Below are 22,838 nucleotides of genomic sequence, written 5' to 3' on the forward strand. Positions count from 1 at the left end.
AATCAGTGAGCCATGGAAAGAAATCAGCTCAGTCATTTTGTGTTATCACATTCGCATAATGAAATTATATGTTTGATTTTAGTACAGCTTGTTCTCATTTCCTTGCAGGAATGTAGAACTAGAAACGCTCGCTCCAACTGCAGTATACCGGATTAGCTGAATACCATTAAAGCAATGCGGAGACAAAATCTGAAAATTTTACGAAAATGTTGAAAATAAATCCTCAGTGTGTTATTACACCGAAAAGAAGTAGTCATTTAGCTCATTTTTGAGCCGATGGCATTATTTTTGGCGTTTTTGTGAGCGCGTGCCTCGCCGCCCGACCCGCGGGAGTTGGAAGGCGTGACGTCCACGACACCCTCGTCGGATAGCCAGCCGGCCGGCCGCGGTGATTCGAAGCGCGCCGACGCCGTCATAGCGAGCTTGGATTCGAGTCCTGGTGCGTCTACCAGCGAAGAGTACACGTCTGAAGACGAGGACCATTCCAACTTGGCAAGAAATATTACCACTTACGGTTACAAGCCTTCCGCGTCAAGCGACGAAGAAGAGCATGCGGCCGTGGAAGGGCCGGTCAGGTTTTCGCGAACCGTAGCGCGAAGATTTCGCTCTGCACCAGACACTTATGCAAGAAATATTGGTCATTTCCTGGTGTAAATTTTCGGCAGTGGCGTAATTGTGTTGCTGCTGAAGATTTACACCAACAGCGAAGCAGAATACACTTGGTTACTGCAATATTAGCTGTTTTTGTCTGTTTGAGCTCTGTGCCACCAGGTGGCAGCACCATACAGGCCGCTCACGTTTAGGATTCCGCCCGAACGCCCCAACGCCCACGTTTACCCAATTACCGCACAAGCTAAAGCTCTCTAATAGGCAGGTATCCAATGTTTACGTACATTCTCGTCTCTGGGAAACGTGTGCGACGGCGTTTCACGACCGACGATGCTATTATAACAGCAATGTCTGGGCATTTTCATCTGCCGCCACGAAGCGTTAATACCAAGCGACGACCGCGGGAAGGCTCATGTAAGACGCACCACCTGTGTGGAGCGCCAACGGGGATCGTGTTTCAGATGGACCACGTGCGAAGATCTCCGAAAGGGGTTAAACAAACGCTGCAAGGGACCGACACCCCTGGAAGCACTGCGACAGCTGTGGCCGACTTTGACCGCGGGTGGGTTTATGACGTCAAATTTCAGCTTCTGCCGGCGGCCGCTTGAAGGCAAGGTGCAACAGAAAATCGAAAAAAAAAGATGTTTCTCGGTCGCTTTTCCAAAGCAGCTTGTTGTATTCGCCATTTTCAACAGTTCAACTTTTGATTTGGCGCAAGAAACCACCCGCCAACTTTTCTGTCCGTATCCCTTTAACTAACAAACACTTTGGAGACGATTTGCTGTTCAAGAAACACTGTGCTTGATTTCTTTGCCGCAAAGTGGGAATATCTAGGGACTCCACACTATATCAGCTGTATATTTTTCGGTCAAAGCCAGGATGCATGGCGCCTTCATAACAAAAGCCTTGCTAGAGTGTACTAGATTGGGGGAGTGGGTCCAATGCAGGCTCCCCGTGAGGCTTTTGTTATTGAAAAGTTGGTGGCGCCACTGTCGCTTTCTTCTGAATGAGCCCCGCGAGCCGACCGGACGTTTGTCGCATCGGACACCCTACCGCAGCTGCATGGAGCTTTTACAGGCGTTTCACTCTGCTGCACGTAGTTCAGGTACTCTATGGCGGCAATACTGATATTATTCCCCACCGATATATTGTAAATTATATGGCAAAACAGCGGCGGAAGGAATGGAAACGACGCAACAACGACGGTGCGTCGAGCAGACGACAGCTACTGAGCCCGTGAAATAGGCTCAGGCAATGGGCGCTGCCGAAACAGCCGGACCTAACGTTTATTGGCCGGAGCTTCAGAATAAGGCGACGGCAGCGCCGCCGCAGTTTCAACTTTTTTTTTGCTTTACCCTACGCGCTTGCCGATTTATTCAGCACGGGCCCGGCCCGGGCCCGTGTTTACGTTGGCCTGCCCGCCCGAGCCCGACCAAAAGCTTTATGGCGAGACCCGGGCCCCGTCCGGGTCTCGCCAGATTATTTCCGGCTTGGGCCCGAAAATAATCTACGTTACCCGCCCGGCCCGGCCCGCCACCCCTTTACCTTAGGCCCGAGCCCGGCTCGAGCCCGGCTCGAAACTGGCCCGATACCCAAAAAGACATATTTTTCATAGTCGAGACGCGCGAGGATAACTCGCGGCACGTTACATGCACACCACCAGCAAACTGCTTTACCCGGCCCACATGCAAACTGCTTTACCCGGCCCGGCCCGGCCCACGGGCCGGGCCGGGCCCGGACTTTCGGGTAAGCCCGAGCCCCTGCAATGCTCTAATTCCTGGCACTTGCAACTAGATGAACGAAAGCAAAAAATTTGGGATGTGAGATCACCTTACAGTATCTTCTAAGAAGCTGTCCCCCGGGCTTTCGAGTAAGCCCGAGCCCATGCAGTGCTCTACGTCCGCCTACCCAAGGCCTGCGTTCCTTGGTGAGCTGGGAGAACAGGTCGGGCGATCCCTGTGCCTGATCCGGCCTCCGCCACTGTTGTGCGAGCATCCGACGCCGGGCGTGGTCCGGTACAGCTCGGCCTTCCGAACGGTCCACCCTGTGGTGAGCAGACGTCCCGACCCAGCTGTCACGCGAGTGGCTCATCGTGTGCCGGACCTCCGCCCCGGCCCCCATCCCCTGCTCCACCCGCTGCTACAGATTCATAGTTGCGGCTTCCACGTGCCGTGAGTTGGTGGTACCGGCACGCAATCAGACGTCACCCTGGAGTGACGCTGTGCGTGGCTATCTAAGCGACAGACAACCATGAAGTGAATTGTGTGTGTTGTCGTGTGCGTTGCCCTAGTCCCGTGCCCGTGTCATTAAAACCTCTCTGTGTTCATTGCACCATCCTTGTGTGTTTGAGGCCCGGACCCACACCATCACAAGTGTGCAGCGGTTCACCATGCCTTTCTTTGCCTTTACAGCGAACCTGTTAGTCCTACATGAAGTGCTAAAATACGTCCTATGCCTGTTGTGACGGTTTTTTGAACAAAGCCAAACGACTGTCGAATTTTACGTTTAGAGGATACGTGGAAAGCGTTTGTTGCGAAATACAGGCCAGTGTTCGACCGTGCGCAATGATTGGGGGTAAATAAAACTGCCCAACCCTCGTTTTCGGCCTGTTCAGAGCCGTTATAAAAACGCCTCTAAAGTTCTGGAGCTGTCCTTGGAGAAGTAAATATGCCAGTAATTTTATATTTAAACCAAATGGAGACCATGCCATGGGTGACGAGTTGCGAAAACTTGAAGTGTGTAGGCAAATTATGCGCTTTCAAAATGCTCATTTCAATGCTCACTCAATGCTCATTTTCGGGAAATTTTTTATGCGTTACAAGACGAATAGTTGGTTTTCTGTATCCTGGGTGAACGATGCCAGACACATTAGCGCTAATTAAATAGAAAACGTTTAATAGGTGACGCAGGATAAATATTTCATCCTTGGAGGGTAATTAGTGCTTCTGCGTAACCCCATCAGTCGCGAATTATGATCGATTTTCGATACCTGCGTGAAACAAACATTGTTATGAGCCATGCACCTATCCTGCGGACGAAATAGAAGTAGCATAGCAGACGAGAAAGAGACCGAGCTGTATCTGACACACGCCATCTTTGTTGCGCCATTTTTGTTGTTATGGTGCCGCTCGCAGCGACTTGTAACTATTCTACATAAATCCTTTTTGACATCTCCCCGTAACAATATTTTTTGCCAGGCTGCTTGAGACCCCACTGAAAGCAAGTCAAGGTAGTAGAATGAATCTTGATGCATTTTATGATGAATCATGAAAAGTATAGTGTCATTAAATATTTAAATATTGTAAAGTCAGTTGTCAGTTTCTTCATAAAAAGGATTGAACTATGCGTTCGAATTACATGCGCAAGTTATTCATTCCCTGCAAGCATTACTAGGAATAAAAAAATATTTCGCGGTTGCTAACGACATGCCCTACGTCAAACGTCCCGTAAAACATAGTAGTGCCTTCACCAAAGCGATCCTCTGTAACGTGTCACTCAGAAGTAAAATTGAAGTGATTGAGCTTATCAGAAGGTTCAATTTACTCTAAGCTTAATGTGTGTGCTTTATTCCCTCTATCCGCTGCAGAGAAATGGCAGAAATATCTCGCTTCCACAAATGTGTACGCCGTGTCTGAAGATGTTAAATTGATTATTAAAGTGTTTGAGTATTTGAGTGTCATACTATAGTTATCCAAAGTGTGTCCCCGTCCTAAAAAGTTGTACATAACACCGACCGCAAATAAAAAGAAATAACGGGGCGGGGCCACACTAAGCGTAACAGTGTGTGAAATCTTTAGTGTTACCGGCTTCATCAGAAGCGTCGCTAACAGTTACTGAATTACCGTTTCTTTTTTTTTCTATTTTTATGTGCTTTATGGGATTTGTTGTTTCACCGTCGTACCCAGTGAAATAAACGATGCACCTCGATAAGATTTGATAAAGATTGGGTAAGCATTCTAGATAATTTATAGTTGAACATTGAAATATGCGTGTTCATTGCAGGTTTTGCGATACCATACGTATTCAGGCGCTTGAAACTGAAGAAGCGCCAAATTTATCCCAGGGCCATGACGCAACCACTAACGCCAGAGTGATAAAGCTTGGTGAAAAGGTAGGGAATGGTATGAAAAATCAATCAGTACGGCAACGTTAAATGCATGTGAATCAAACATGGTCTTTGCAAGAACAATCCTAAACAAGTATTTCGAAGTGTCATACGGCCTTTGTCAGCTGTTTCTCAATGTCACGAAAGAACTCGGCTTTACAAGAAGCTTGTGCCTTGCACTAAAAGAAAATTAAATTGTACTGTGCAGCAATACTTCGCCATTTCTGCCCCAATTAATTGTGCTATAAATATTTACTGAACCCTCGCTGTATTGGTTTTTTATGTGTTGTATGAGTTTCGTAATATGCTTCTCCGATGCCCTCGTTGCACTTAACGAGGCGCCTTGTTTGTATTTGCTGAAAGTAAGAGATTGAGATTACTCAAGCAAGCGCTCCAGAGCGTAGTGGGTGTTTAAACGCGCTAGCGTTAAGGGCTCCGAGTCTCAGAAAATCCGGCGTCGGTGTTTGTGTCGGCGTCGTCGTAAGCATCGGCGCCTGGCGGAAATAATCGTGCCGAACCACATCATCCCGAACCACCCCGACCGTGCGGACCCTTCGCGTGGCGCAAGGCGTTAGTGAACAGTAATTGAATTGCTCAAAGTAAACTAAGTCACAACAATCGCAAAGTACGACTTGACCACAACATATATACAGACGTGATGGCGTCGGATTATACTTTGAATATACGAGAAAAACGACTGATAAGCAGCCAGGGATCTTTGAATGCTATCGCGTTCCACTCTTAAAGGCGAAGCGTAAGCGTACTCCAATTCTGATGGTGTTTCGCTGTACTTTTGTTCTAAGCAACATTAAGGGGAATGTTGAAAACCGAGCCTTTCTAAATTTCGATAGGGCCCAGTGTCGCTGAAAATACCGCGCATTAGCATCAACGGCGTCCAATAACGTTATCACGTTCCACTCTTAAAGGCGAAGCTTAAGCTTACTCCAAGTTTTTATGAATGGCGGATATTGTATGCTGTTGCCCAAGAAAAACTGAGAGCCATCAAGACAAAATTTAGCGACAGTTTTAGGGAACCCTTGCAAATTCCTATGCAAGGTCAAACGCGCCAGGATCAAGTATAAGGGTAGTATGGTCAATCTGCGCGATATTTCCCTAAGTCATAAAAAAGATCAATGTCGCCCCAAGCTTATTGTTGGCTTAAATTCCTGGCATCTTATGTGTATTTTCCGGTGAAACATGAATATCTTTGTGCTAATTAGGAGAGTCGCAATAAACACTTAACCCTCGGGTTTCTCCTATTTTCATGCGTTGTGCGAGGTTTTTGTTGCTGTTGACAACACAAGACTTCTGTTGGGTCGTCCCTTGTGCACCGTGCGACGCACAAGTGCATCACTCAAGATGCAAGGAAAGAAAAGTTGCAACTCAAACGTCGGCAGCTATCTCGAAGCAGTTACCCTCGCTGCTCGTATCACTAAGACTGATGACGTGTGCGGTGCACTAAGCGAAATGTCTACGAAAATGGAATACTATTCAACATACACCATAATTAATTATCCTTACCGAAAATTGGCGACTACTTTTCTTATAACCTTACGGACAAGGATGCTCGTGCAGCCCACTTGCCGCAATGCAGATGCTCCTTCACGGTTGTCTCCTCCTCGCGTGTGACGTCATATAAGGTTGGTTCGCCGAGGCTTGCTGCCTACTGTTATACTCCCCCCTGACCTTTTCCTTTCTCCACAAACTCTCGCTGTCTTATGTGTTCTCGAAGAGCCTGCGAGAACATCGCACATCCCTGACGTACTAAAGGTCATGAAAGCTGTATTTAACATATAAAATCTGCGCTATCACCAATTCGCTGATGTGTCCTTTTACCCAGCTTTTATCATGGCCTTCGATATCTGCAATGCAAAAGCGCTGAAGCACTTCGAGGCACTGCACTCATCCTTGTCCGACTTAATTTTCTGCCTGTCTCTATGTCACTTTCGCTCATCTCAAAGCTTTACTGATGCCGTCTACGCATAGAGGGTACTTTTCTGTGCTTATGGGGACAGAAATCTGCGACATCATTGCTGTCAGGAATGTGGGCTTCATCTTAACAATCATATTGCGTATTTTTCGCACCATGTGTACTGGTGAAGTGCGAATAATTTGTTTTCAAGATTTCGATAGCAGCTGCAAATGCCGCAAGTCAGAATCAGAAGACCGACCCGACGTGCGTGCATATGCATGTCGCCAAGCCGCTCGACTTATTCCACTCTTCCTACCCGTATACTATCGGTATATAGAACTCAATTCACACCAACGCACTTTTGGTCCAATGCTCTAGCGTTTAGATGAAACCCGATGACCAGACATCGTTTCTACAGGCCGAATAGACTAAACTATATCGGATCCTTGTAAGCGTAGTTCTACAGGAACACCAAGTATGCGCTTTGCAGGGAGTATCTCAAATGGACGAATCATATGCGGGCAACATCTTAATATATGGTTTATTTACAGTTAATCTGAAATTTTTATTGCTGCTGCTCGAAATACCAGGATCACCGGAAGCTGGTTTGCTAATTTCTTTGAACCGCTGCCGATTTTTGCTCTTCTTGGGTAGGGTTTGTGGGCATATCTAGTAAGTCAAGCCACAATAACAAGTACAGCGCTCAGTTATGAATGCGTGAGCATCCATTAAACTGCAATAAACGATTCTCAGCTGTCACAGTCCAGTAGCAGGTCAGCCGTTAACTTGTTTTGCGCTCGCTATAATATTTCACCTGCCTCACAAAAACAGTTACCGAAAGCCGATGAGCTTGTTAGGGATTCAATAACAGTGTGCATGCAGCAGCGTGTCTTTGAATTAAAGGAATTTGCCGCATGACTGCTCTAAAGCCATGAGCCCAAGCATTGGTGATTTGCACAATGGAAACCTGAGCCTAAGTTAACGACAGTGAGGACACTGTGACGGAAGAGATGCCTATTAAGTTGCGCAAAGCGTGTTTCACAACCAGTGTGTCGGAACGAAACGAAAACAAAAACAAAAAAGAACGATATTTTTGACCGGAACGAGAATGTAACCGAAACGTTATTTGGTATTTTGTTCCGGAGGGAAACCGAAGTATTTTTGATCGGTTTTCGGTTCAAGGAGAAAGTCCGCCACTCGCACCAACCGATGTCAGAGAACGTGAGAATTAACGCTTATCTCAGGGCTCCGCATAAGTGCGTATCTCAGGCAGCGATAGTGTGAGCGATAGCCGGTCGAGCGCTCCACTAAGCTAAGGCTGCCGCTCGGTACACCAGCAGATCGGAATCGTAGCGAAACCCAGGGCTTTCACGCTGAAGAGCTCATAGTTTCGTTTTCTATGGGTACAACGCTTTGTTACCGAAGCTTTATCGTTCGTTTGTGTTCGTTTAACTTCTTTTTATCGGAAAACAGCGGCCTCGCCTTTCGGTGAGTACACTCGCTGACGTTCTGCTTCTGATTATGCTCAATGATGACTCAAGGCACTGAGCATGATCTCAGAATTCATAATAGCCTGAATACCGCGAAGAAAGGAACGGCCTCACCGAGGATGAGACGACTAGCGCAAGCCCTCGTTGTCAGCGGCTACACATTCGCGCTACCGTATCAAACCACGCGCAAAACGGTTACCGTGCGCATAAGCAAATAAATTGAGAGAAACATATCTGAGAAATATACTGAGAAAGCCATTCGCAAATTACTGAGATAAATAAATAATATGTTATTATCGTTACTTTGCTTGGAAAATTTTGCGTGCGAATCAAAACCGTTATGAACCGTTACGGAACAATTTTTTTTTGTTCCGGAGCAAAACCGGAACGGAACATTTTCAATGAAACGAAACTAAAACCAGAGAGACAATCACTTTGTTCCGACACCCTGATCACAACTACATAAATTGTATAAGCGGTTTACTTCTAGGTAGGTGACGGGTTTGTTTTACTTCCTCGCTGTTTCGTGTCGTTCATGCAAGCAATGCGAGCGAATCAAGTGTGAGATGGTGAAGAAATCATCCCCGTGGTTTATTGGCTACTGAATTTATTCAGTAAACGTAGGAGAGGGAACATGCTTTAGCATGGTTCCTAGGGCACGTGTAATGAGGCTACTGTCAGCGGGCATGCGTGCTGACAGCAATCATTGGAACAAGTGCCCCCAATGCGCTAGGCTTTATCAAGCAGGATACACTCGCCTGGGTGTTCGCTTTAGGATTTCAGTAAGAGTCTTTCATACAAAAACTGCCTTCTTCTTCTTTCTGGGATTTTACGTGCCAAAACTAGTTCTGATTAGGAGGCACGCCGTATTGGAGGGCTCCGGTTTCATTTTGATCACCTGAGGGCTCTTTAACGTGCACTACAACGCAAGCACACGGGCGTTTTTGCATATCGCCTCCATCGAAATGCGACCGCCGCGGCCGGGATTCGCTCCCGCGATCTCGTGCTCAGCAGCGCAACGCCTTAGCTGACTGAGACACCGCGGTGGGTAAAAACTGCTCTACTCAATAGCTTCATACCGTCATTCACCGCGTGCTAAGAGAAATTTAATCCGTAGGTTTCTCATTTTGGGCATCCTCACCAACAGTGACACGACTAATGTGGCCTGGGTTCTACGTGTAGTGGAAACATCGTCGACTCAGTACCGTATCATTCAGTGTCATGAACGCGAAATCGCAATGCCGAGGGTCTACAATAGGCAGCTGCGAATGACGGCAATATTTTCGACGGGATTTTTCAAACGTCATATTGATTTTTAACACGAAAGTGTTTTATGCCGGGGTCCACCAAGACTTCACTGACGTATTTCCGTCACGGAAATACGTCAGTGAAGCCGCCAGTGAAGCCGCCGTATAGAACGTATTACGTTCTATGACGTATTTCCGTCACGGAAATACGTCATAGAACATAATACAAAGAAAGAAACCAGAAGAAAAAGTTCCACAAACATGCAAAATTTGGAAATCGAACCCACGACCTCTCGGTCCGCGACGATAGATCGCCGAGCGTTTAACCCATTGCGCCACAAACGCATTTGCAGAGAGCAACACAGACGCGCCTTGTATATCTAACACTCCTCCGTGTACCCGCGCTCTTGCTCGGGGCGGTGCCGCCGCCTACGAGCAGAAAAGAGAAGTACTGCATTATGACACCAACGCGCACCGACAGTGAACGCTTCGGTGGTCTCAGCACTACGACGCCTCGATGCCAGCATTCGAAGGGACGCTGGCATCAAGAAGCACTACCAACGCCACCTAGGTGGCGTTCACCGTACTCAGCACAGCGGAGCGTGGCCTCCGCAATTAGCTCTGAAAATATTTCTGAAGTTGATCGCGGAGGCTGCAATTACGACGCGCTGTACGCGCTGATTTGACTCAGTGACGATTCAGTTACGTGCTTTGTCTTGCGCGTTGTATTAGTGTGTCAGTTACGTGCTTCGTCTTTCGCGTTGTGCTAGCGTGTGCAGCGTAGTGCAGCTTCCATATGCACGACGGTTGCTCATGGTCATCGACGTTGGTAGTCGTGATGGAGGAGACGTGCCACCAGGCGTCAGCGTGGGTGCATCAACGCCTAAGGGCGCTTTAGCCACAAAACACCAATAGACATTATATATCAATGTGCAATAAACATTACACTACTTCTGTGAAGACACGTTTCACTTTCGTGTTCTATACCGATTCCTATATAAGAGGGATCAACCACATTTTTTGCTCTATTAGCCAGTACTAAAGCTTCAATATCTAAAAGTGCAAGGGAGCGGATTACAGATAATGAGAGCAAACTGGTATGTTCGTTCAGTATGGGAACACATGTATTTTTTTTCTGTGACGGACTTTGTTCGTTCCAGTGTAGGCGTTCTTGGCGCTTGAGTTCAGTAAAGGATAAAAACTGCTCAAAATAAATGCCAGCTCAAGCGGGCGCTGCCCTGTAGCGCAGTTTGACCTGCTAATGATAATTTAGTAGCATCCCCTTGGAAAGTGGGCGGGGACAAATACTCATGAGCTATTCAAGTAATCTATGGCGAATAACAGTCTATCATTTTGCCTGTCTTCCTAATCGTTTGTTTATTATTTAGAATATATATTTATATCTACCTTAGTGTTTCTAAAGACGACGTCACCAATATAGGACATATTTCGAGCCTGACTCTCGAAAGACAATTGCAATAACTAGGCGCAATGTCGCTGCGATACAAGTTAAAGCATGCTTTCTTTAAGCTGTACAAGCCCCAATAAATGATAAATGCTGCGACCCCTCCCCCCATTTGATGATGATGTGTGTCATAGTTTACTCAGGCTGACATAAGTGTGAGTAGTCAAGGGTTTTCCTCAAGGGCTTTTAGCAAATCTTCCAAGTGCGGCACCTGAGGGTTGTCAACCACTGACGTGTTTATTGCCTCTTTCAGGCCAGCGAAAGAACGGCTGCTGCCGTCTTGTGAGCGAAAAAAAACCCCGAGGAAACGCCACTCAGCTTTGTTGATTCCTTGCATGACCCTCACCGCCTCCAAAAGACTGACCTCATCACTCACCACGGAGTAGTCGCCTTGCTTAACCTGCAGTTTATGCCCGGATAACTACATTGATCTTGGGCTGAAATTATTTTGCTGTACCGAAACCTGTCGACAAACATGGCACAGGCAGAAAATTTCGCGATAGATCCAAGAAACGTTTCACGTTTAATAAAAGAGGTCATCAAACTAGGCACGACTGTATTCGTGATAGAAGCGCATTGGAGGCAGTAAACGTCTGTAGTGACTCGTACTCCCTACTGCGTCTAAGCGAAGGAAGGCAGTCCCATCAACGCAATGAAGTTCACATCAGCCGTCCCACTGTTGTAATTATAGGGAACACGAAATGACTAGAGCCTCTCATTTTTTGTCCTTCAAAAATCAAGCAAAAGACAAGAAAGCACAGCTGAGTCCGAATAGGTTACTCAGCTGCTCTTTTCCTAATACCGAGATAGAAGACCTGGAATCAATAATAATTGTGGTGATATGTGATGGTTCGTGTTGTCCGAAAGCAGAGGGGTGAATTGGTACGCCAAGGCCGGCACATAATAATTGTAAATTATTGGTTATAATGGCCGTCGTCTCGCCAAAATGGCATTTCCTGTTCCATAGCTGTTACACATCAGACACAAAATGAGGGATGTCTTTATTTTCAAAGACCGCAATTCCTTTTTCGTGGGCACTGGAAGCGCAAACAAAATGTGTGGCCCAAACTGGCACCCGAGTATGAGGAATGCCAGAGTGGACGGCTCCCGATTTATTTTTACAACCTAGGGCTCTTTACGTGCACAAATGCATGGTACACGATCGTTTTTGCACTTCGCCCACTTCGAAATGCGTCCGCCGTTGCCAGGATTTGATTTGGCGACCTCGCCCTTAGCAACGCTGTGCCGTGGCTAAAAAATGTCGCAGTTTCGCCCGAAAGGCGAAGCATCAATTGCGATAGCAAATCAGTAAAGAGCTATTCGGAGTAGCGATAGTAGTTTTATCGGCTGCATAAACTTGGACACATTCGCTTACTAACTGAATTAACAAGCGTGGTGTCAGCGCGCGCAAGCAAGCATGAATAGATCACGCTCAATGACCACAGACAACGGCTGTCAATACGCTGGCAGCAAGTGCAGCCGCCGCAGCAAGCGAAGGTTCGTGCGGTCTATCGCTTCAACGGAAACTGAGCGGCGAATGCACAGCGCATACAAAGGTCAGAGCCGTGTGGACGTTGCTTTTAAGAGACGGTGCGGGCGACCGCCACAGCCGAGCAAAGTACAACCGCAGTTGTTGGCGGAGTAGAAGCTGCCCCCCCCCCCTTCTCTCCCAGGCTGCCTTCCCGCTTTCTTGCTTTCACGTGGGAGATTGTGTGGCCAGTTCCCCTTGCGGCCAGTTGCAAGATACCCATTTGGTGCCGCAGCACAGTGTCGCCCCGCCTCCCTCCCTCCCATATGCTCAGGAACCCATTTTTCTACCTATTCCAGATTGCGGTTCTGCTGACAAAGTGCGAGCTTTTCTTCGGCTGCCACACTGCAACTGCCTCGTGGAATCACGATATCGGACCGCTTCACATCCCGCTATCGGATCCTGGTGACATCTGCTACGTCAACAAGATACCAAGCCCCGGCATCACAGAGTACACATGGGATCAGTCATGTGTGACGTCGACTCACGTGACCATGCAGGAGGACTTAAAAGTGAAGCCAGCACCGTGCTACTCCAGTGCGCAACGCAGCAGCGAAATGGGCAACATGCTCAGGAACCCCTTTTTCTACCTATTCCAGGTCAGTAGATACTTGCCGACGGCCTGCTATCATAACGATAATAGGTTTCTACTGCTGCTGCCTTTCCCACTGTGTCTTGATTGCCTTCTTGAAACACTTAAGAATATTCCTGTAAATCTTTTGCTTTGTGGCGACGTTGAGGCCAACCCTGGTCCTACCGAGAAGGAAATATTGATGGAACTTCTTGCCGGTCAAAATTAATTGAAAACAGCTATACAAGATGTACAGGCGTCTCAGAAAGAGATTGGCAAGCAAGTCATTTCATTAACTGATCGTGTTGATGGTTTAGAGCGCCAACTAAGCAACTTAAGTGTAGTTACTAAGCGGGTCCAGGATATGGAGACTACAATATCTACGGTTAGAGCGGATCTAGCCTCCTTTGTTGAAAAACTAGATGACCTGGAAAATCGTGGTCGAAGAAACAATTTGGTCATTTACGGTATGGACGAACCACGCAATGAATCTTTGCAGGATCTTGAAGAGAGAGTAAAAGATTTGTACTACAGTAAATTAGATATTTCTATGGCAAATATAGAAAGATGCCATAGAATTGGAAACAAACGTGCTAGCCATACATGACCGGTCATGCTTAGGTTGCTCGATTATCGTGAAAAAATGACAATTTTGAAGGCTGCATTCAAATTGAAGGGTAGGCTTTTTAAATATCGCAAGACTTCTCACGTAGAGTTTGAGAAATTCGAAAGCAGCTTTGGAACAGTTCTACTTTGGGAAGAAATAATGGCTCAAAAGTCAAACTTGTGCACAATACACTGAGCACAGACGGTGTTATCTTTGACTGGGATGAAAAGAAAGGTGCACGTGTCCAACGAAAGAAAAATCAAAATTGATGTTTTGCACCAAAGCCTCAGGAGCTTAACATACTTAACGTGAACTACCGGAGTGTTGTTAACAAAATCACAGAACTTGAGGGAATATTGGTGACCCATAACCCTCAAATTACTATTCTCACGGAAACATGGCTAAATGATTCTATAAAAGACAACGAATTTGTTCCTCGTGGGTACAATGTGCACAGGAAAGATCGAGGTAGCAAAGGTGGGGGTGTTGCTTTACTCTTCAAGCAGCGTTTTAAAATTTTGAGAATGCCAGATACACCGAACATTGAGGGGATATTCTGTAAAGCTTATCATGGCGCAATTATATATGTATTGGGAGCACTTTACCGACCACCAAATTCCTCTCTTGATTTCTTTGCTCATTTGCAAAGTTACCTGATTTCTCATGTGAAGCCTGGTGATCGATTAATTCTGGGCGGAGACTTCAATATGCCAAACGTAGATTGGTCAACCTTCACACTAAATGTTTCTAATGACAAGCTACAGGAAGGGTTGTTTGATATGATATTGTCTTTTGATCTGCGGCAAGTAGTTGACAGTTTCACTAGAATACAAGCTAACTGCTGTTCCATCCTTGATCTGTTTTTCTTGAGTGGATCTATTACGGGGCAAGCAAAGTGCGAAGTACTGCCTGGGATTTCCGATCACTCTGCTGTGTTGTTGACCCTTTCGGGCGTCTCTGTGAACAAGTCTGTTGATGTCATTTCCGTGCTCAACTTCTCGCGCGCAGATGATGTCGCCATATTGGACATGCTTTCGTTTAGTTTTGACTCGTTCCAGGGCAGCAGCGCTGACATACATACATTGTGGAATAAATTTAAAGACATTGTAAATGATTGCATAAAGCGCTTTGTTCCTTGTATGCTAAAGAAAAGAAAAGGCAAATTTCCTTGGATTTCACGGCACACATTGCAATTAAAACGGTTAAAGCGCCTGAATACAAAAAGAGGTACCGCAAGAGACTTAGACGCTTTGCTTACTAAAATTTCCGAACTCTCTTCCGAGCTAAAAATGAAAGTTTCTTCAGACAAGCAACGCTACTTTGGGGAGAAACTTCCCAAATTTATTTCAACATCCCCTGAAAAGTTCTGGAGGATGATTTCTCCCACTAAGCAAATTAATAATGCTTTCGTCGTAAATGGTGTTTTGAGTGATGATAGTGCAGTAATAGCAGATGCATTTAACTTACCCTTTCGATCTGTGTTTACACATTACAATGGTTCATTGCCATACTTTCATGGTTCATACCCCCCTATGTCTGACGTTACTATTAATGAGAATGAAACACTTAGCATGCTCCTTAACCTTGATATAAAAAAAATCACCCGGTCCTGATGGTTTGCCAAATGAATTCTTAAAGCGTTATGCGCCATGGGTCTCTAAATATGTGAGTGTACTGTTTTCTAAATCACTAAATGAAGGCGAGATTCCAATCGACTGGAGAACAGCAGCAGTGAAACCTATCTTCAAAAATAGTAATAAGCAGCACATATTGAACTATCGTCCTATTTCTTTGATTTCAACATCATGCAAACTTCTGGAGCATATAATACATAACCACATTACTGAGTTCCTTTCAAAGAATAAAATATTATCATGCCATCAGCATGGCTTCAGAAAGGGTTTTTCTACGTGCGCACAATTGGTAACTACTGTACATGATTTCGCTAAGGCAATAAATTCAGGTAAGCAGGTTGATCCAATCTTCATGGACTTTGCGAAAGCCTTTGACAAGGTTTCCCACAAAAAGCTACTCCACAAACTTGATGTTACTCTGGGTAATGCCAAAATTGTTACTTGGTTATCTGCATATCTTTCAAACCGACATCAATATGTTTCATTTAAAAACCGTGCTTTTCGTAGGCTTCCCGTTGATTCTGGCGTTCCACAGGGTTCAGTGCTTGGACCACTTTTGTTTCTTGTTTTTATTAATGATATCGTTAATGACATTCCCGTGAAAATTAGACTGTATGCAGATGATTGTGTAATGTATTCAGAAATAGATAGTGTCAGTGACCGACTACGACTCAATGAAGCCTTTGAAAAAGTTGTGAAATGGTGTAGTGATTGGCAAATGGCTATAAATTTTGACAAAACTGTATTTATGAAAATTTCGCGCAAGCGTAGCAATCTGCTCTTCCAGTACTCTGCGGTTAATGTCTTGGTAGCTGAGGTTGAGAACATAAAATATCTTGGTATTTGGATTTCTACAAATTTTAGATGGAACAAACACATCAACACTGTGCAATTCTGCCAATCAAAAGCTTTTCTTTCTCAGGCGGGCTTTGAGACTGACAACACCTGAGGTTCGCCTTCTTGCATTTAACGCAATTGTGCTGCCGATTTTAGATTACGCGTCTATAATTTGGTATCCTTTCACTAAACAAGACATTGATAAAGTAGAAGGTACTCAAAAGCTGGCGGTTCGATATATATATAACAGCTTCGGGCGCACGTCGATGACAGCCTTGCTAAACAGAGCCAATCTGCCAACTCTGACCCAAAGAAATCGTGTTCTCAGATTAAAATTTTTGTTTCAGCTAATCAAGGGACACTACAGCATAGATATTTCCGAGCTTATTTCCTTTTCATCAGGTTATGCTACAAGACAACGGCATGCACTAACAATTACCCCCTTTACTAGCCGCAATAATTGCTTTAAATACTCATTTTTTCCCAGGGTCGTGACTGAATGGAATCAGCTGTCCAATGATGTTGTGTTGCAGCCATCCCTGAATTTGTTTATGTCCCATATTGTGTAATTTCCTCATTTTTCTTTTTCGCTCTGTTACATTTGCACTTGCAGTAGACTCATTGATTCAGTTGTACTCGAAGCATATCTTTCATTTCATGATATCTGTATTGTCTGCTACATTTGCACTTGCAGTAGACTCATTGATTCAGTTGTACTCGAAGCATATCTTTCATTTCATGTGATCTGTATTGTCTCTTTTCTAGTACGTGTACATGTAATCTTTTTGCCCTGCAAATTATGTCATAATGTTGTATCCCCATCCTGCAAAAATCCCGTAACGGGATTGCAGTATTTGTAATTAAATAATAAATAAATAAATAAATACCCCCACGGCCTTTCGCGCGACGAAGATTGCGTTTGCTTGTCGCCGTGCGTTAGCTCTCCGTGATAGCGCGCGTCCCCCGCGCGCTTTCACTCGCCCATACGGCGCGCGGCGATGATTTTATCCCCCTTGGACTTAATACGGAACCTCACGGCGACAGTGACGCCGACGGCAGAAATCCGGTTGAAGTGCTATCGCAATAAAATCACCACGACGAGTCTGGTAGTGCCACGTCATGATAAGAACACAAACCGTAGGACATGAATACAGGAAATACCTGTATCGCATGGCGTAGAACTGGAAGTGTGCACCAGAAGTCGCTGTAAGCCACCAGAAGTGCACGTACACGGGTCGTGCGATTCCGCTGATTAAGTACGCAATGCGCGACACACATCGGTTTTTGTTCTGCGGTTTACAAAGACGTCCTTGATTCATTATATATCCAAGAGTGAAGACCATTTAGATTTTGACAAGTTATTAATTAAAAACTGTCAGCCCTTCCACTGGGGTGGAGATGGAAGACCAGCGAAGCTGTACTATGGAGGGAATTGTATTTCCTATTATTACAATTATGTTGTGATGGTGTAATTGGTTATTTGAATTAGTAAAGAATCAGAAATATATATGATTCGCAGGTTTTCATTTATTCAGTGACCACAGGGACCATGGCCTTATGATCGTTATGGTACACCGCCATAGGGTGTACGGCAAAGGTTGGCACGTTCTTTATAAACACGTCACCAACGCCGCGCACGTTCGGTGCGAACGCGGGCAAAACGCCGCCGCCGTCGACAAAAGTTCTGTGCGTTGTTTGTGGGACCGCACACAACCGCTGTCAAAACGCTGGCGTGAGCAAGCGCGCCAGCAGCAGCCAGCGAAGGTTCGTGCGGTCTATCGCTTCAACGGAAACTGAGTGGCGAAAGCACAGCGCATACAAAGGTAGGAGCCGTGTTGCAGATTGCTTTCAAGATACGGTGCGCGCGACCGCCCGGCGCCGCGCAAAGTACAAGTTGCTCGCAGAGTAGAAGCCGCACCCCTCCCTCCCACGATGCCTTCCCGCCGTCCTCCTTTCGCGTGGGAGATTGAGTCGCTAGTTCCCCTTGCGTCCGATCGCAAGATACGCATTTGGTGCCGCAGCTAAACGACGGCTCCACTCCCTCCTTCCCGTCTCCCCACCTCCTTTCGCGCGACGGAAAAAGTCGCGTTTGCTCTCCGCCGTGCGTTCGCTCCCTGTGAAAGTGCGCGTCCCTCGCGCGCGCTTTCACTCGCACATACAGCATACGGCCAATGATAGTTTTTTTTTTCTACATCCGGACGCGACCATCGAAGACTGAGCCTTAACAGCTTCGCTGCAAAAGGTCGGAGTTTCGCCCGAAAGGCGAAACATCGATTGCGATTGCAAATTAGTATACAGCTACACGAAGTAAGGATAGTAGTTTTATCGGCGGCCGTAAAAAGTTGTAAATATTTCCTTACTAACTAAATAAACAAGCAGGGTGTCACGCGCGCACAGCTAAACATGAACACACCTCGCTGGACGAGCGCGGAAACTCGTCAAAATGCTGGAGTGAGAAAGCGCGCCAGCGGCAGCCTGGAAATTGAGCTTCGCCCTGGCCCCTGCGTTAACGCGAACGTCGATTGCACAGCGCATACGAAGCTACCGGCACTCGGCGCATGCACTTCGGTCGCATCGCAGATCGCTTTCGAGATAGGCAGCCACGCGACAGCTCTGTGAGCAGCAGCCGCAAGAACAGAACGCATTCCCCACCGTTTCCGTCGCCTCCTCCCCGTGCCTGCCTCGCGAACGAAGACCGCGCGCGCATCTGGCCGCCTTCCTCTCTCGCGTGCACGAGATTAAGCTGCGGTTGCCGGCTCGCCCTCGCACGCCTTCACTCGCACACACAACGTACAGTGCGCAGCGACGGTTAATCGCCATTGGACTTTATACGGAACCTCATGGCGACGACGACGGCAACGGCAAAATATGCACTTGGAGTGTTCATATAATCTGCGAAATAAAAGCGGTTTCAAAGTCAGTAATGCCACCAATTTCGATAGTTCGTATTTGACCTACTCTAATAGGAGGTGTCAGCGGATTTGGTCCACGGTTGAGTGCCCAGGACAGTGTCTCGGATTTATTAAGCCACATCGAGCAGCATCGCGAGTTTTGTTGATGCTGATAAGAGCTCACATTTGGACGAGTTCGTATAAATATGCGGTGAAAAAAGAACTGTCAGCCTTTCCACTGGGTTGGAGAGGGATAACCAGCGAAGCTGTATTATGGTGGGAATTATGTATTTCCAGTTTTGCCTATTAAGGTGTGATGGTGCAATAGGTTATTTGAAGTATTAAAGAATAAGAAATATATATGATCCAGTGGTTTTAGTTTATTTAGTAACAACAGGGACCGCGGCCTCATGGTCGCTACGGTACACCACCATAGGGTGTACTGCAAAGGTTGTCACGTTCTTCATATACACGTCACCAAAGCCGCGTGCGTTTGGTGTCAATGTGGGCAAAACGTCGCCATCGTGGACAACAGTTCTGCGCGTTGTTTATGTGACCGCACACAACCGCTGTCAAAACGCTGGCACGAGCAAGCGCGCCAGCAGCAGCGAGCGAAGGTTCGTGTGGTCTATCGCTTCAACGGAAACTGAGCGGCGAAAGCACAGCGCATACAAAGGTAGGAGCCGTATTGTAGATTGCTTTCAAGATACGGTGCGCGCGACCGCCTGGTGCCGCGCAAAGTACAAGTCGCTCGCAAAGCAGAAGCCGCAACCCATCCCTCCCATGCTGCATTCCCGCGGTCCTCCTTTCGCGTGGGATATTGAGTCGCCAGATGCCTTGCGCCCGGTCGCAAGATACGCATTTGGTGCGGCAGCTAAACGTCGCCCCCCCTCCCTCTCTCCCGTCCCCCCACGGCCTTTCGCACGACGGAAGAGGTCGCGTTTGCTCTCCGCCGTGCGTTCGCTCCCCGTAAAAGCGCGCGTCCTTCGCGCGCTTTCACTCGCACATACAGCATACGGCCAAGGAGTTCTTTCTACATCCGGATACGACCATCGAGACTGAGTGCTTAACCGCTTCGCTGTAAAAAAACACAGTTGAAACTGAATGAACCTCTCTGATTTGCATGTAACACGTCCAGTATACATACAGTGCCAGCTAGAGTTTGTAGATTTTTCTTACCCGATTCGGGTGTCACTACATGCCTGGAAAAGTAGTGGCCTTAAAACTTTGAGTATAAAACCTGATAAGCTGCCTCACTCCACACGCCGCCGCGTCAGGCGAGACGCCACGTTAAGTTTCATGCAGGGATGCACAATTTCTCCAATGTTATTCATTGCATGCTTACAAGCATTCATGGTATTTAACTGTATGGGGCGTGTACTGCAGCGGGATTCCTCTTGCGTGCTTATCTAAGCACACTGGGTGCTATCAAGCCCCGCTGCCGCGAAGGCTGCGCGCGGCCTCCGAAATTCATGGCGCGCCGTTGTGTGCAAACGCTGATAAACGCGTCATACGGCAAACTGGCTCCTCTGACGCTTCTTTCTGTACATTCTGCGCCACCAAGTGGCACTTCCGGGAGGTCCGCGCGTGGCCTTGGAGACTAGAAGGGTGCCGTGCCGCTGCTTGCGCATGCTAAGAATTGTTCTCCCGCTTGCCGCATACTCATTGGCACATACTGAATGACAAAGTTGCTGAGAGGTTCATTGAAGAGTGGCACATACACTGTGCATTCAGGGCGCCGCTCAATAAAGCGGTGACATGAAATGCGTTCATCGAAAAGCGGCACATACCGTGTGAATTTGTGGCCCAGCAGTGCAGCAGTGCAGAGTATTTGTATGTAGCTTCTGAAAGCACGACAGACGTTCCTGCCTATATATTGTGAGATGCTATGTGAAGCACTACAACAAGAGTCGTAGTGTGGAGTTGCCTATGAAAGTCGAAAACAGTCAAGTACTCTACTTGTACCAGTAGGGAAACGCCACGAACAAGGACTTGCACCTTCTGCAGAGACTTTCTATGCACGAAGACTTCCTTTATTTTAACCTTCGGCTTGCTTGAAAGTTTATTTGTCTTTAAAAATACCTGATGCGGCTCGCTGGCAGGCCGGATGTCTACACGCACAATGCAACTATTTCCACGGTTTCGCCACTGAAATTTTTCAGACCGATCTAAATGAGCTGTCGGCAGCAAGGACCCTCTCGGCTTCACCGAAACGCCTCGATTCGATGCCAAATACGCGAAACGTGAGCACAGCGCCTAGCGAAAGAGCCGCTGTGAACCTGGATGTCGCAGCCATCTTTGTTTACTTAGGCAGTGTTGCTAACACAAGTAGCAAATTCTGGGGTTGCCAATATGCCACATACTCCGATGTCTTCCCACTTTGCTATGGGGCTCGCTTGCCAAGGTCAACCATGGGCATGACGGCATGGCGACGATTGTATAACGCCGACGCAGTGACGATGGAATGACAAAGCAGGAGTGACATCGATGGGGCAACATAGGCGGCATAACGACCACGGAATGAAGACAATTAGATGTAGATTCTTAAATTATGGCGACATTGAAAAATCAGCAGGACGACGACGACGACATGAGGTCAATGAGATGACGACGATGGCTGTCGACGACGGTGTGACAACTGTCTGAAGAAGCTAGAATAATGACGATGGCACGACTATGACGGCATGACAACGACAATCTAACAACGGATGCATGATAGCGACTGTCTGGCGATGATGGCTATTACACAACTTGCGCCAAAGCTGGGGTGACGATGACGGAACGACCACGACGGCATCATGATCAGAAGCACACACGTAGTGGCACAAGCTAGTACATAACTTGGACCACTGGGTCGGATTGGAAGACATGACAGCTTGACGAGTTTCAGAACACGAAGCTGGAATGACAACGTTTGAATGACCACGACGGCTTCACATTGGCGATGTAACAAGGAATGCATTACGACTGTCTGACGAAGATAGCGTGACGACGACGGGATGACGACAGTTGGATGACAAAGCTGAAAGTATCACGATGCAACGTGTACGACGGCACCACGACCACGAGGCTATGCCTAGTGGCTCTAGCTATTGGTGAACTTGGGCCACTGGGGGCGGGGTAGGAGGCGTGACGACGACTACATGACGACAGTTCGATGTCGAAGCTGGGATGACAATGATAGAACGGCCACGACCAGGATCACATGCCTAGTGGCTGAACCAAGTAGACAAATTGCGTCACATAGTCGGCATAAGAGTTTAGATAGATAGATAGATAGATAGATAGATAGATAGATAGATAGATGCCGTATTGGGGCGATAACGGCACTTATAGCTGAAGAATTTCAAAACTTCTTGCCGCTTGAGATTCCTGAGACGACGTCATTTTATAGTGTGGCCATGATTGGTTACAAAAACGTTTCAAGGCCCCTCTAAATAAGAACGCGCTTTCAGAGTTAGAAAATGCGGCCCAATGCGAATCGCTCGTGAACCTTGGCTTCGGTGCAAGTTAAAGAGCCCCAGCGGGTCAAAATTATTGTGGCGTCCACCGTCCACCGGTGTGGCGTCCACCGATACCAGGTGTGAGGTTTCGGGGCGCAGACCAGCAAAATTAAATTTTACTTTCTTATTGAAAGTTGAAACATGTTACATCTCTCTATGACATTAGAAATGAAATTGCCAGTGTTAATGCAGAAAAGCGTTGTTACCTCACATTTTCTATATATTTGTTTGTTGAAAATGTTCATATTTTTGTGAACCCTTAATAACTTCTAAGATCAATGACTAGCATTAGCGCAAATAATCATTTATTCAAGGAAGGAGTTTGACAATAACCCGCGTATTACCTCACAGAGACAGGTAACAAGTGTATGTATGCTTGGTACGCGATATACAAAGTCGAATATTTCTGTAAAACACCTCTATACCTACCATTGATATA

The 22,838-nt window shown here is 46.7% G+C and overlaps 1 protein-coding gene across 1 annotated transcript in view; it reads left to right on the forward strand.

Moving 5' to 3' along the window:
* The window catches only part of LOC119450762 (venom metalloproteinase antarease-like TtrivMP_A), a 689,114-nt gene that overhangs the window by 306,032 nt on the left and 360,244 nt on the right, over positions 1–22,838 (forward strand). The gene's annotated exons all lie outside the window — the stretch shown is intronic.

Source organism: Dermacentor silvarum, chromosome 4, assembly GCF_013339745.2.
Source record: "Dermacentor silvarum isolate Dsil-2018 chromosome 4, BIME_Dsil_1.4, whole genome shotgun sequence".
In the NCBI taxonomy this organism is placed as follows: Eukaryota; Metazoa; Arthropoda; class Arachnida; order Ixodida; family Ixodidae; genus Dermacentor; species Dermacentor silvarum.